The 12,421-nt window shown below is 37.3% G+C and overlaps 1 protein-coding gene across 5 annotated transcripts in view; it reads left to right on the top strand.

Annotated features, from left to right (window-relative positions):
* Positions 1–12,421, top strand: part of WDR17 (WD repeat domain 17) — a 125,701-nt gene that overhangs the window by 32,531 nt on the left and 80,749 nt on the right. The window lies entirely within an intron of this gene.

The raw sequence follows: 12,421 nt of genomic DNA, 5'->3' as shown, positions 1-12,421 counted from the left end.
AATTTTTGTTATGATTATTTTATATCATAATAATCTTACATATTTAAAAGCGAGTTTTATTACCTGTGCCAAACTAATGTAGATATATCCTTATCACTTTCTTTATTCACTTTGCGAAAAGCATCTTCACCATGTATTCCCTATTGAACCTAAGAATAAATTTAATATGATTATTTTTTGTGTATGTGTGTTTCATATGGTATGAGATTGAATCCAAAAATACAATTTGAGTTAAACAACAACAAAAAAATATATCATTGCAAAGGCTATAGTTGCCAGACGACTGATGTTGTCAGTTCTATGTGGGGTGACACAATGCTCAGAGTTTCTTCCTAAATCCATTATAAATCTGCATTATTCAGTGAGCTACAGTGTTTAGTACTTCATTGGCAAAGTGTGTGTGTTGTTTCTGGGCCAAAAAGATTGTATATTCTGAAGCAACAAATCTTTGAAATAGACACGAAAATTCTTGAGTGGTTCACATATTAATGAAACATTCTAAAGTAAGGATAATAAAGACTTTGTAAAAGATTTATCTGCAATATATTACCTGTCTAAATATGTTTATTTACCTTTAAATGTGACATGTTTTGTAGAATTTATATTTAAAATATAAATTTATATTTTGAAATGGACTTTCAGTGGACCATTTTCTGTTTTTAGTAATGCAGAATTATGATTGAGTAACAATTGATGCTGACTACAAAGATAACAAAAGGCTCTGGACATTTTGTTTCATCTCCTTGGCAATTGTAGATATAATTTAATTAAGACTGCATAATTATTGCATATCTTTTTTAGTCCTTTTGAAAAGAAATCTAGAAATTCACGTATTAGACTTTGCTTGAATACATAATTCAGACTTTAAATGCAATGATATTTATATATTCAATAATGTATGATATGCTTTTTATCTTTTATTTAGAATCATAGATTTTTTAAAATATCTATTGTTTTGAAATATCTATTTTGTTTTGAAATATCTATTCTGTTTGTCCTATTTATTATTTTAATATCTGGTTTAGCAAGTTATTCGACTCTGAATTTCAACAGGATTTAAGTTGTTGGATTGTAAGACCTCTAAAAGCTATTTAAGATCAAAGGTACACCAAATTTTATGTCAACATAGAAATGCTTGTATTATCTAATTTTGGAAACTAAAAAATAATAAATCAAGATATACTCTTAGTTAAAGTGAAAATGTGTTGGCACAAATTTAGAACTTTCTTTTTGTTTTTAATAAATAAGCAGAGAAACTGCTGGTTTCTAGTTCAGGATGAAAGCAGCTTAGAAGTTGCTACTCCATTTTAACCAGTAAAAAATTGAACACTTTGAAAAATCAACAACTCTTCCTAGATCCACCTGAGAAGTAAGGGCACAAGGCAAATCACTGCCCTCAAAATGATTGAGGTAGAAATGCGGTTGCAGAGAATCACAACTTACCAGAGCAGAAATCAATTAGCAGAAACCAACCTGGGCTTCGCTGCCAGAGTAAGAAAATCTGAACTGTAACTGATAAATTGATGGAAGCACAATATGGTCAAGTCTGAGAGTTAAAAACTTCACAGGAACCCAGTAGTGGGAGTGGTGGGGCAGCTTTTGAACGTTTTACTTCCAGGAGCTCTAAACTGGTACTCTCAGTGAATATTAGAGAAGAATATCCTCTTGCTTCCAGCAGCGGGAGGGGAAAAGAAACCACTTAAATTACACTAGAGCATTCTGTTCTTTATTTTTAACCAACTTTTAAAATAATTCATATAAAATTATGGAGTACAATTTTGTTACATGCATAGATTGCATAGTGATCAAATCAGGGCTTTTAGGGTATCCATCACCTGAATAATGTACATTGTACCATTCAGTAATTTCTCATCATCCACCCCTCTCACTCCTTCACACTTTGGAGTCACCCTTGTCCAACATTCCACTTTCGCGTCCATGTGTACACGTTTTTTTACTACCCACTTATGAATGAGAGCATGTGATATGTGACTCTTTGTGCATGGCTTGTTTCCCTTAGGATAATGACCTCCAGCTCCATCCATGTTGCTGCAAAATACATGATTTTTGATGGCTGAATAGTATTCCACTGTGTATATATACTACATTTTTGTTATCCAGTCATCTGTTGATAGACACTTAAGTTGATTCTATAGCTTTGCTATTGCAGATAGTGCTGCAGTAAACATATGAGTGCAGGTATCTTTTTGCTATAATGATTTATTTTCCTTTGGGTAGATACACAGTAGTAGGATTACTGGATCATATAATAGCTCTAATTTTATTTATTTGTGAAATTTCCACGCTGTTTCTCATAGAAGGTGTATTAATTTACATTTGCACCAACAGTGTATGAATTCTCTTTTCCCCACATCCTCACCAACATCTATTATTTCTATCTTTTTAGTAATAGGCACTCTGACTGGTGGAAGATTATATCTTATTGTGGTTTTAATTTGCATTTCTCTTATGATCAGTGATGTTGAACATTTTTTCATATACCTCTTGGCCATTTGTATGTCTTCTTCAGAAAAATGTCTACTCATGTCCTTTGCCCAGTTTTTAATGGGATTATTTGTATTTTTGTTGTTGTCGAGTTATTTGGTTTCTTTGTATATTCTGGATATTAGTCCCTTGTTGGATGAATAGTTTGCAGATATTTCCCCTTTTCTGCAGGTTATGTGTTCTCTCTGTTGATTATTTCTTTTGTTGTGCAGGAGCTCTTTAGTTTAATTAAGTCCCATTTGTCTATTTTTGTTTTTGTTGTCTGTGCTTTTGAGGTCATAGTATACATTCCTTGCCTAGATGAATGTCCATAAGAGTTTCCCCTAGGTTTTCTTCTAGTATTTTTATAGTTTCTGATCTTGCATTTAAGTCTTTAATACATCTTGAATTGTTTTTTTTTATATGGTGATAGATATGGGTTTAGTTTTATTCTCCTGATTGTGGATGTCTAATTTTTCCAGCACTGTTTATTGAAAAGGGTGTTGTTTCCTCACTCTGTGTTCTTGTTGGCCTTGTTGAAAATCAATTCACTGTAGGTATGTGGCTTTATTTCTGGGATCTCTATTCTCTTCCATTGATCTATATGTCTATTTTTTATGCCAGTGCCATGCTATTTTGGTTACCATAGTCTTGTAATATAATTTAAAGTCAGGTAATGCATTGCCTCCAGCTTTATTCCTTTGGCTTTGGATTGCATAGGCTATTTGTGCTCTTGTTTGGTTCTGTATGAATTTTAGGATCATGGCATTCTGTTCTTAAGACCTAACCTCAAGAGAACCTATTTGTCCGGAGTGTAACACTCTAGAATTTCATAAGATCCTTACCTACCTGGGAGAAGGAAAATACCCAACACCAGCCCTTCCTCAGCCATTGTGTCCCACCTAAGCAGGGATGGGGGGACTAAGAAGCACTGGTCATGGGCACGTGACTGAGGCCTAATCATAGGACTTTATAATGCTCACTCTACCCCCACATCTTACCACTACATTACTAAAGGCCTGTTTACAGCATTTTCTTTTATGAAGTTCATCATGTACACCTCACAAAAATTTACATGATAAACAAAAAGGCAAAAAAATACAGTTTGAATAGACAGACAAAGCATTAGAACCAGAGTCAGATACAACAGAAATGTTGGTATTATCAGACAAGGAATTAAAAAAAAAAACTGCAATTAATTTGCTAATAGCTTTAATGGTAAAAGTAGACAACATGCAGGAACGGATTGAAGGAGAAAAAAGTTGGGAACGAACACTACCCAACTTAAAGAATTATTATATAGCTCCAATCAAAAAGATAGCTGTGGTATCTGCAAAAGGATAGACAAATAGATCAATGGAACAGAATAGAGAGCTTAGAAATAGACCCACATATATATACTCAACTGATATTTGATAAAGAAACAAAGGCAATACAGTGAAACTAAGATAGTCTTTTCAACAAATGAGGCTGGAATAACTGGATATACAATGTTGAAAAAAAGAATCTAGACACAGGCCTTATATATTTTACAAAAAATAACCCAAAATGCAACATAGGACTACATATAAAATGCAAAACTATGAAACTCGTAGAAGGTAACATAAAAGAAAACCTGGATGACTGTGGGTTTTGCTAGCACTTTTTAGATACAAAAGGTATGTTCTATGAAATAAATAATTGATAAGTTGGACTTTATTAAAATGAAAATCTTCAATTTTAACAATATCAACAGAATAAGAAGGCAAGCCACAGAATGGAAGAAAATATTTGCAAAAGACACATCTGCTAAAGATCTGTTATCCAAAATATACAAATAATTCATATAACTCAGTAACTAGAAGATGGAACAGCCTGGTTTTAAAGTGGGCAAAAGAGCTGAACAGATACCTCACCAAAGCATATATATACATGACCAGTGAGCATGTGAAAAGATGTTCAACATCATTTGTCTTTGGGAATTGCAAATTAAATCAATTAGATACCACCTCATATCTATTAGAATGGCTAATATCCAAACACCAGATGCTGGCAAGGATGTGGAGCAACAGAAACTCTCATTTCTAATGGGAATACAAAATGACACAGACCTTATGGAAGACAGTTTGATGGGTCCTTACAAAGCTAAACATATTCTTATTATATGGTCCAGCAAAAAAGCTGTGTCCATCCAAAAACCTGCACATGGATGTTTATAGCAGCTTTAAGCATAATTGCTAAAACATGGAAGCAACAAGTATGTCCTTCAGTATACTGGTTAATAAATAAACTGCGCTACATTTAGATAGATAAATATTATTCTACGCTAAAAAGCAATTAGCCATTAAGCCATGAAAGGCACTAGAAATCTCTCTCCCCACCTAGACAACAATTGCACCGGTACAGTCTGTCTGATGTAATTATTTTGTAATACCAGAACCTGTGAAGGCTTGCAACTTTCAGGGGAAGGCTTGGATGATAAATTGAAGTTAGTAAGTTTTAGTTCCCAGCACAGTGGCAGCTACTCATCCCTCACCTCAAGCTCCAGGGCAGACAACTGAGCATATACTCCAGAAGTATCTTGCAAGCAGCTTATTTGCACCAGGGTAGAAAAAAAAGCACTCTGTCCTTTGTATATCAGGAATCTACTGCTTCTGATCACAGAAGTGCAGACAAAGAGGTGGGCAGCCATTGTTATTGCACCTACCTCCACTGTTACAATCTCCTTCCGCTCCAGCTGAAGTGATTTCAAGGGGACTTAAAGGGCTGAATCCCTTAATTTTTTTCTTTTCACCCTTTTGAGAGCCAGCAATTAAAGCCTATGCAATTCAAAAGCAACTGCCTATACAAACAAAATTAGGAAGTTACTGTGCATGAACAGAAAAAGACACAAGTTCAGAATAACCCTGAGAAGTCCTTATGTTTATACCTGAGGATGATCCTTGGCACAGACACAGCCCACAACAATTGAAAACAAAAATAACAAGTGAAAACAAAAATAGCAAATCCTGAGGAAGGAGGAGACTCTGATTTCCAGAGTTACCATATTACTAGATTCAAGTGTCCAGTGTTCAACAGAAAGCCACAAGCCCTAAAAAGAAATAGAAAATTATGGCTCTTTCAGTGGAAAAAAAAATAAACAGATGCTTTTTGAAAGAGACCTGATGAAAGATCTACTAGACAAAGACTTTAAAACAACTGTTTTGGGATGCTTAAAAACTAAAAGGAGATATGGAGAAAGTCAAGAAAACAATATTTGAACAAAATGGAGATAATAAAGAGATAGAAAACCAGAAAAAGAATTGTAGGGCTGAAAAATATAATAAATTAAGTAAAATAGAAGAATTCAGAGACATTTAAGAAGAAATTATTGGCAAATATGAAGATAAGACAATAGAAAATATTGAGTCTAAGGAACAGAAAGAGATTGAAGAGAAGTAAGCAAAACCGAAGGGACATAAAGGACACTATGAAGCCCAACAATATGCACTCATGTGTGAGTACCAAAGGGGAAGAGAGAGAGATGGAAGAGAAGAAAGAATATTTGAAGAAATAATGGCAGAAAACTCCTCAAATTTGATGAAAAACATGAAGTAAATTTCCAAGAGTTTCAGCAAACTCCAAGAATTTGAGCTGAAACAGACCCACAATGGAGACACATCATAATCAAATCTTGAAAAACAGAGTGAATCTTGAAATCAATAAGAAAGAAGTGATTAACACATACGTACAGGGATCCTCAATAGTATAAACAACAGATTTCTGATATGAAACTTTGGAGACTGGAAGGAAATGGGCCAATATATTTAAAGTGCTAAAAGAAAAAAAATGTCAACCAAGTATCTTTTATCGTGCAAAACTGTCTTTCAGAAGTGAGGGAGAAATTAATACATTTCCCAATAAGCAAAAACTGAGGGAGTTCATTATCTTTAAACCTGCTTTGGAAGAAATGCTCAAGGAAGTTCTGCGGGGTGAAATGAAATGTCTCTAGACAGTAACTCAAAGCCATATGAAAAAATAAAGATCTCAATAAAGGTAAATACATGGACAATTATAAGTGCTAGTATTTGGAAACAGTGGTGTGGAATGCTATTGTTTGTCTTCATCATCATTTAAACGAATAAAATATTTTAAAAATTCTTAGTATACAAGTAGTATTATTGTAACTTTGGTTGGTGATTCCACATTTTGTCTTCTCTTAATTTAAGAAACTAATGTATTTAAAATAATTTGTTTGTGTTTCAGGCCACACAATATATAAAGATGTAATTTTTTTGGCATCAACAACTTAAAGGTGTGGGGTTGGAGTTTTAAAGGAGCTCAGGTTTTGCATGTAATTGAAGCTAATTTGGAATAAATTTGAATTAGAGTCTTGTAACTTTAACATGTTAAGTTTAATCTCCATGGTAGCCACAAAGAAAACAGCTATAGGATATACACAGAAGAAAATGAGAAAGGAATTCAAACTGTCACTGCAAAAATTAACTTTTAAACACAAAAGGCAAAAGTGTTGCAGGAAATGAGGACAAAAAAGCTATGAAGCATATTGGAAATGAATAGCAAAATGACAGAAGTAAGTCCTTTATCAGTAATTACTGTAAATGTAAATGGATATTAAGCTCTTCAAACAAAAGACAGAGATTGGCAGAATTGATTTTTAAAAAGATCCATCTATTAAAGACTTAAATGTTAGACCTAAAACCATAAAAACTCTAGAAGAGGGGGGCGGAGCAAGATGGCCGAATAGGAACAGCTCCAGTCTCCAACTCCCAGCGCGAGCCACACAGAAGACCGGCGATTTCTGCATTTTCAACTGAGGTACTGGGTTCATCTCACTGGGGAGTGCCGGACGATCAGTGCTGCTCAGCTGCTGCAGCCCGACCATCGAGAGCTGAAGCAGGGCGAGGCATTGCCTCACCTGGGAAGCGCAAGGGGGAAGGGAATCCCTTTTCCTAGCCAGGGGAACTGAGACACACAACACCTGGAAAATCGGGTAACTCCCACCCCAATACTGCGCTTTAAGCAAACAGGCACACCAGGAGATCATATCCCACACCTGGCCGGGAGTGTCCCACACCCACGGAGCCTCCCTCATTGCTAGCACAGCAGTCTGTGATCTACCGGCAAGGCAGCAGCGAGGCTGGGGGAGGGGCGCCCGCCATTGCTGAGGCTTAAGTAGGTAAACAAAGCTGCTGGGAAGCTCGAACTGGGTGGAGCTCACAGCAGCTCAAGGAAACCTGCCTGTCTCTGTAGACTCCACCTCTGGGGACAGGGCAATAGCAAACACAGCCGAAACCTCTGCAGACGCAAACGACTCTGTCTGACAGCTTTGAAGAGAGCAGTGGATCTCCCAACACGGAAGTTGAGATCTGAGAAGGGACAGACTCCCTGCTCAAGTGGGTCCCTGATCCCTGACCCCTGAGTAGCCTAACTGGGAGACATCCCCCACTAGGGGCAGTCTGACACCCCACACCTCACAGGGTGGAGTACACCCCTGAGAGGAAGCTTCCAAAGCAAGAATCAGACAGGTACACTCGCTGTTCAGAAATATTCTATCTTCTGCAGCCTCTGCTGCTGATACCCAGGCAAACAGGGTCTGGAGTGGACCTCAAGCAATCTCCAACAGACCTACAGCTGAGGGTCCTGACTCTTAGAAGGAAAACTATCAAACAGGAAGGACACCTACACCAAAACCCCATCAGTACATCACCATCATCAAAGACCAGAGGCAGATAAAACCACAAAGATGGGGAAAAAGCAGGGCAGAAAAGCTGGAAATTCAAAAAATAAGAGCGCATCTCCCCCGGCAAAGGAGCACAGCTCATCGCCAGCAACGGATCAAAGCTGGACGGAGAATGACTTTGATGAGATGAGAGAAGAAGGCTTCAGTCCATCAAACTTCTCAGAGCTAAAGGAGGAATTACGTACCCAGCGCAAAGAAACTAAAAATCTTGAAAAAAAAGTGGAAGAATTGATGGCTAGAGTAATTAATGCAGAGAAGGTCATAAACGAAATGAAAGAGATGAAAACCATGACACGAGAAATACGTGACAAATGCACAAGCTTCAGTAACCGACTCGATCAACTGGAAGAAAGAGTATCTGCGATTGAGGATCAAATGAATGAAATGAAGCGAGAAGAGAAACCAAAAGAAAAAAGAAGAAAAAGAAATGAACAAAGCCTGCAAGAAGTATGGGATTATGTAAAAAGACCAAATCTACGTCTGATTGGGGTGCCTGAAAGTGAGGGGGAAAATGGAACCAAGTTGGAAAACACTCTTCAGGATATCATCCAGGAGAACTTCCCCAACCTAGTAGGGCAGGCCAACATTCAAATCCAGGAAATACAGAGAACGCCACAAAGATACTCCTCGAGAAGAGCAACTCCAAGACACATAATTGCCAGATTCACCAAAGTTGAAATGAAGGAAAAAATCTTAAGGGCAGCCAGAGAGAAAGGTCGGGTTACCCACAAAGGGAAGCCCGTCAGACTAACAGCAGATCTCTCGGCAGAAACTCTCCAAGCCAGAAGAGAGTGGGGGCCAATATTCAACATTCTTAAAGAAAAGAATTTTAAACCCGGAATTTCATATCCAGCCAAACTAAGTTTCATAAGTGAAGGAGAAATAAAATCCTTTACAGATAAGCAAATGCTTAGAGATTTTGTCACCACCAGGCCTGCCTTACAAGAGACCTTGAAGGAAGCACTAAACATGGAAAGGAACAACTGGTACCAGCCATTGCAAAAACATGCCAAAATGTAAAGACCATCGAGGCTAGGAAGAAACTGCATCAACTAACGAGCAAAATAACCAGTTAATATCATAATGGCAGGATCAAGTTCACACATAACAATCTTAACCTTAAATGTAAATGGACTAAATGCTCCAATTAAGAGACACAGACTGGCAAACTGGATAAAGAGTCAAGACCCATCAGTCTGCTGTATTCAGGAGACCCATCTCACACGCAGAGACATACATAGGCTCAAAATAAAGGGATGGAGGAAGATTTACCAAGCAAATGGAGAACAAAAAAAAGCGGGGGTTGCAATACTAGTCTCTGATAAAACAGACTTTAAACCATCAAAGATCAAAAGAGACACAGAAGGCCATTACATAATGGTAAAGGGATCAATTCAACAGGAAGAGCTAACTATCCTAAATATATATGCACCCAATACAGGAGCACCCAGATTCATCAAGCAAGTCCTTAGAGACTTACAAAGAGACTTAGACTCCCATACAATAATAATGGGAGACTTCAACACTCCACTGTCAACATTAGACAGATCAACGAGACAGAAAGTTAACAAGGATATCCAGGAATTGAACTCATCTCTGCAGCAAGCAGACCTAATAGACATCTATAGAACTCTCCACCCCAAATCAACAGAATATACATTCTTCTCAGCACCACATCGTACTTACTCCAAAATTGACCACGTAATTGGAAGTAAAGCACTCCTCAGCAAATGTACAAGAACAGAAATTATAACAAACTGTCTCTCAGACCACAGTGCAATCAAACTAGAACTCAGGACTAAGAAACTCAATCAAAACCGCTCAACTACATGGAAACTGAACAACCTGCTCCTGAATGCCTACTGGGTACATAACGAAATGAAGGCAGAAATAAAGATGTTCTTTGAAACCAATGAGAACAAAGATACAACATACCAGAATCTCTGGGACACATTTAAAGCAGTGTGTAGAGGGAAATTTATAGCACTAAATGCCCACAAGAGAAAGCAGGAAAGATCTAAAATTGACACTCTAACATCACAATTAAAAGAACTAGAGAAGCAAGAGCAAACACATTCGAAAGCTAGCAGAAGGCAAGAAATAACTAAGATCAGAGCAGAACTGAAGGAGATAGAGACACAAAAAACTCTCCAAAAAATCAATGAATCCAGGAGTTGGTTTTTTGAAAAGATCAACAAAATTGACAGACCACTAGCCAGACTAATAAAGAAGAAAAGAGAGAAGAATCAAATCGACGCAATTAAAAATGATAAAGGGGATATCACCACCGACCCCACAGAAATACAAAGTACCATCAGAGAATACTATAAACACCTCTATGCAAATAAACTGGAAAATCTAGAAGAAATGGATAATTTCCTGGACACTTACACTCTTCCAAGACTAAACCAGGAAGAAGTTGAATCCCTGAATAGACCAATAGCAGGCTCTGAAATTGAGGCAATAATTAATAGCCTACCAACCAAAAAAAGTCCAGGACCAGATGGATTCACAGCTGAATTCTACCAGAGATATAAAGAGGAGTTGGTACCATTCCTTCTGAAACTATTCCAATCAATAGAAAAAGAGGGAATCCTCCCTAACTCATTTTATGAGGCCAACATCATCCTGATACCAAAGCCTGGCAGAGACACAACAAAAAAAGAGAATTTTAGACCAATATCCCTGATGAACATCGATGCAAAAATCCTCAGTAAAATACTGGCAAACCGGATTCAGCAACACATCAAAAAGCTTATCCACCATGATCAAGTGGGCTTCATCCCTGGGATGCAAGGCTGGTTCAACATTCGCAAATCAATAAACATAATCCAGCATATAAACAGAACCAAAGACAAGAACCACATGATTATCTCAATAGATGCAGAAAAGGCTTTTGACAAAATTCAACAGCCCTTCATGCTAAAAACGCTCAATAAATTCGGTATTGATGGAACGTACCTCAAAATAATAAGAGCTATTTATGACAAACCCACAGCCAATATCATACTGAATGGGCAAAACCTGGAAAAATTCCCTTTGAAAACTGGCACAAGACAGGGATGCCCTCTCTCACCACTCCTATTCAACATAGTGTTGGAAGTTCTGGCTAGGGCAATCAGGCAAGAGAAAGAAATCAAGGGTATTCAGTTAGGAAAAGAAGAAGTCAAATTGTCCCTGTTTGCAGATGACATGATTGTATATTTAGAAAACCCCATTGTCTCAGCCCAAAATCTCCTTAAGCTGATAAGCAACTTCAGCAAAGTCTCAGGATACAAAATTAATGTGCAAAAATCACAAGCATTCTTATACACCAGTAACAGACAAACACAGAGCCAAATCATGAATGAACTTCCATTCACAATTGCTTCAAAGAGAATAAAATACCTAGGAATCCAACTTACAAGGGATGTAAAGGACCTCTTCAAGGAAAACTACAAACCACTGCTCAGTGAAATAAAAGAGGACACAAACAAATGGAAGAACATACCATGCTCATGGATAGGAAAAATAAATATCGTGAAAATGGCCATACTGCCCAAGGTAATTTATAGATTCAATGCCATCCCCATCAAGCTACCAATGAGTTTCTTCACAGAATTGGAAAAAACTGCCTTAAAGTTCATATGGAACCAAAAAAGAGCCTGCATCTCCAAGACAATCCTAAGTCAAAAGGACAAAGCTGGAGGCATCACGCTACCTGACTTCAAACTATACTACAAGGCTACAGTAACCAAAACAGCATGGTACTGGTACCAAAACAGAGATATAGACCAATGGAACAGAACAGAGTCCTCAGAAATAATACCACACATCTACAGCCATCTGATCTTTGACAAACCTGAGAGAAACAAGAAATGGGGAAAGGATTCCCTATTTAATAAATGCTGCTGGGAAAATTGGCTAGCCATAAGTAGAAAGCTGAAACTGGATCCTTTCCTTACTCCTTATACGAAAATTAATTCAAGATGGATTAGAGACTTAAATGTTAGACCTAATACCATAAAAATCCTAGAGGAAAACCTAGGTAGTACCATTCAGGACATAGGCATGGGCAAAGACTTCATGTCTAAAACACCAAAAGCAACGGCAGCAAAAGCCAAAATTGACAAATGGGATCTCATTAAACTAAAGAGCTTCTGCACAGCAAAAGAAACTACCATCAGTGTGAACAGGCAACCTACAGAATGGGAGAAAATTTTTGCAATCTACTCA

Source organism: Macaca thibetana, chromosome 5, assembly GCF_024542745.1.
Source record: "Macaca thibetana thibetana isolate TM-01 chromosome 5, ASM2454274v1, whole genome shotgun sequence".
In the NCBI taxonomy this organism is placed as follows: Eukaryota; Metazoa; Chordata; class Mammalia; order Primates; family Cercopithecidae; genus Macaca; species Macaca thibetana.
The sequence above is the reverse complement of the archived record's forward strand: the minus strand, read 5'-3'. Positions and strand labels throughout refer to the sequence as shown.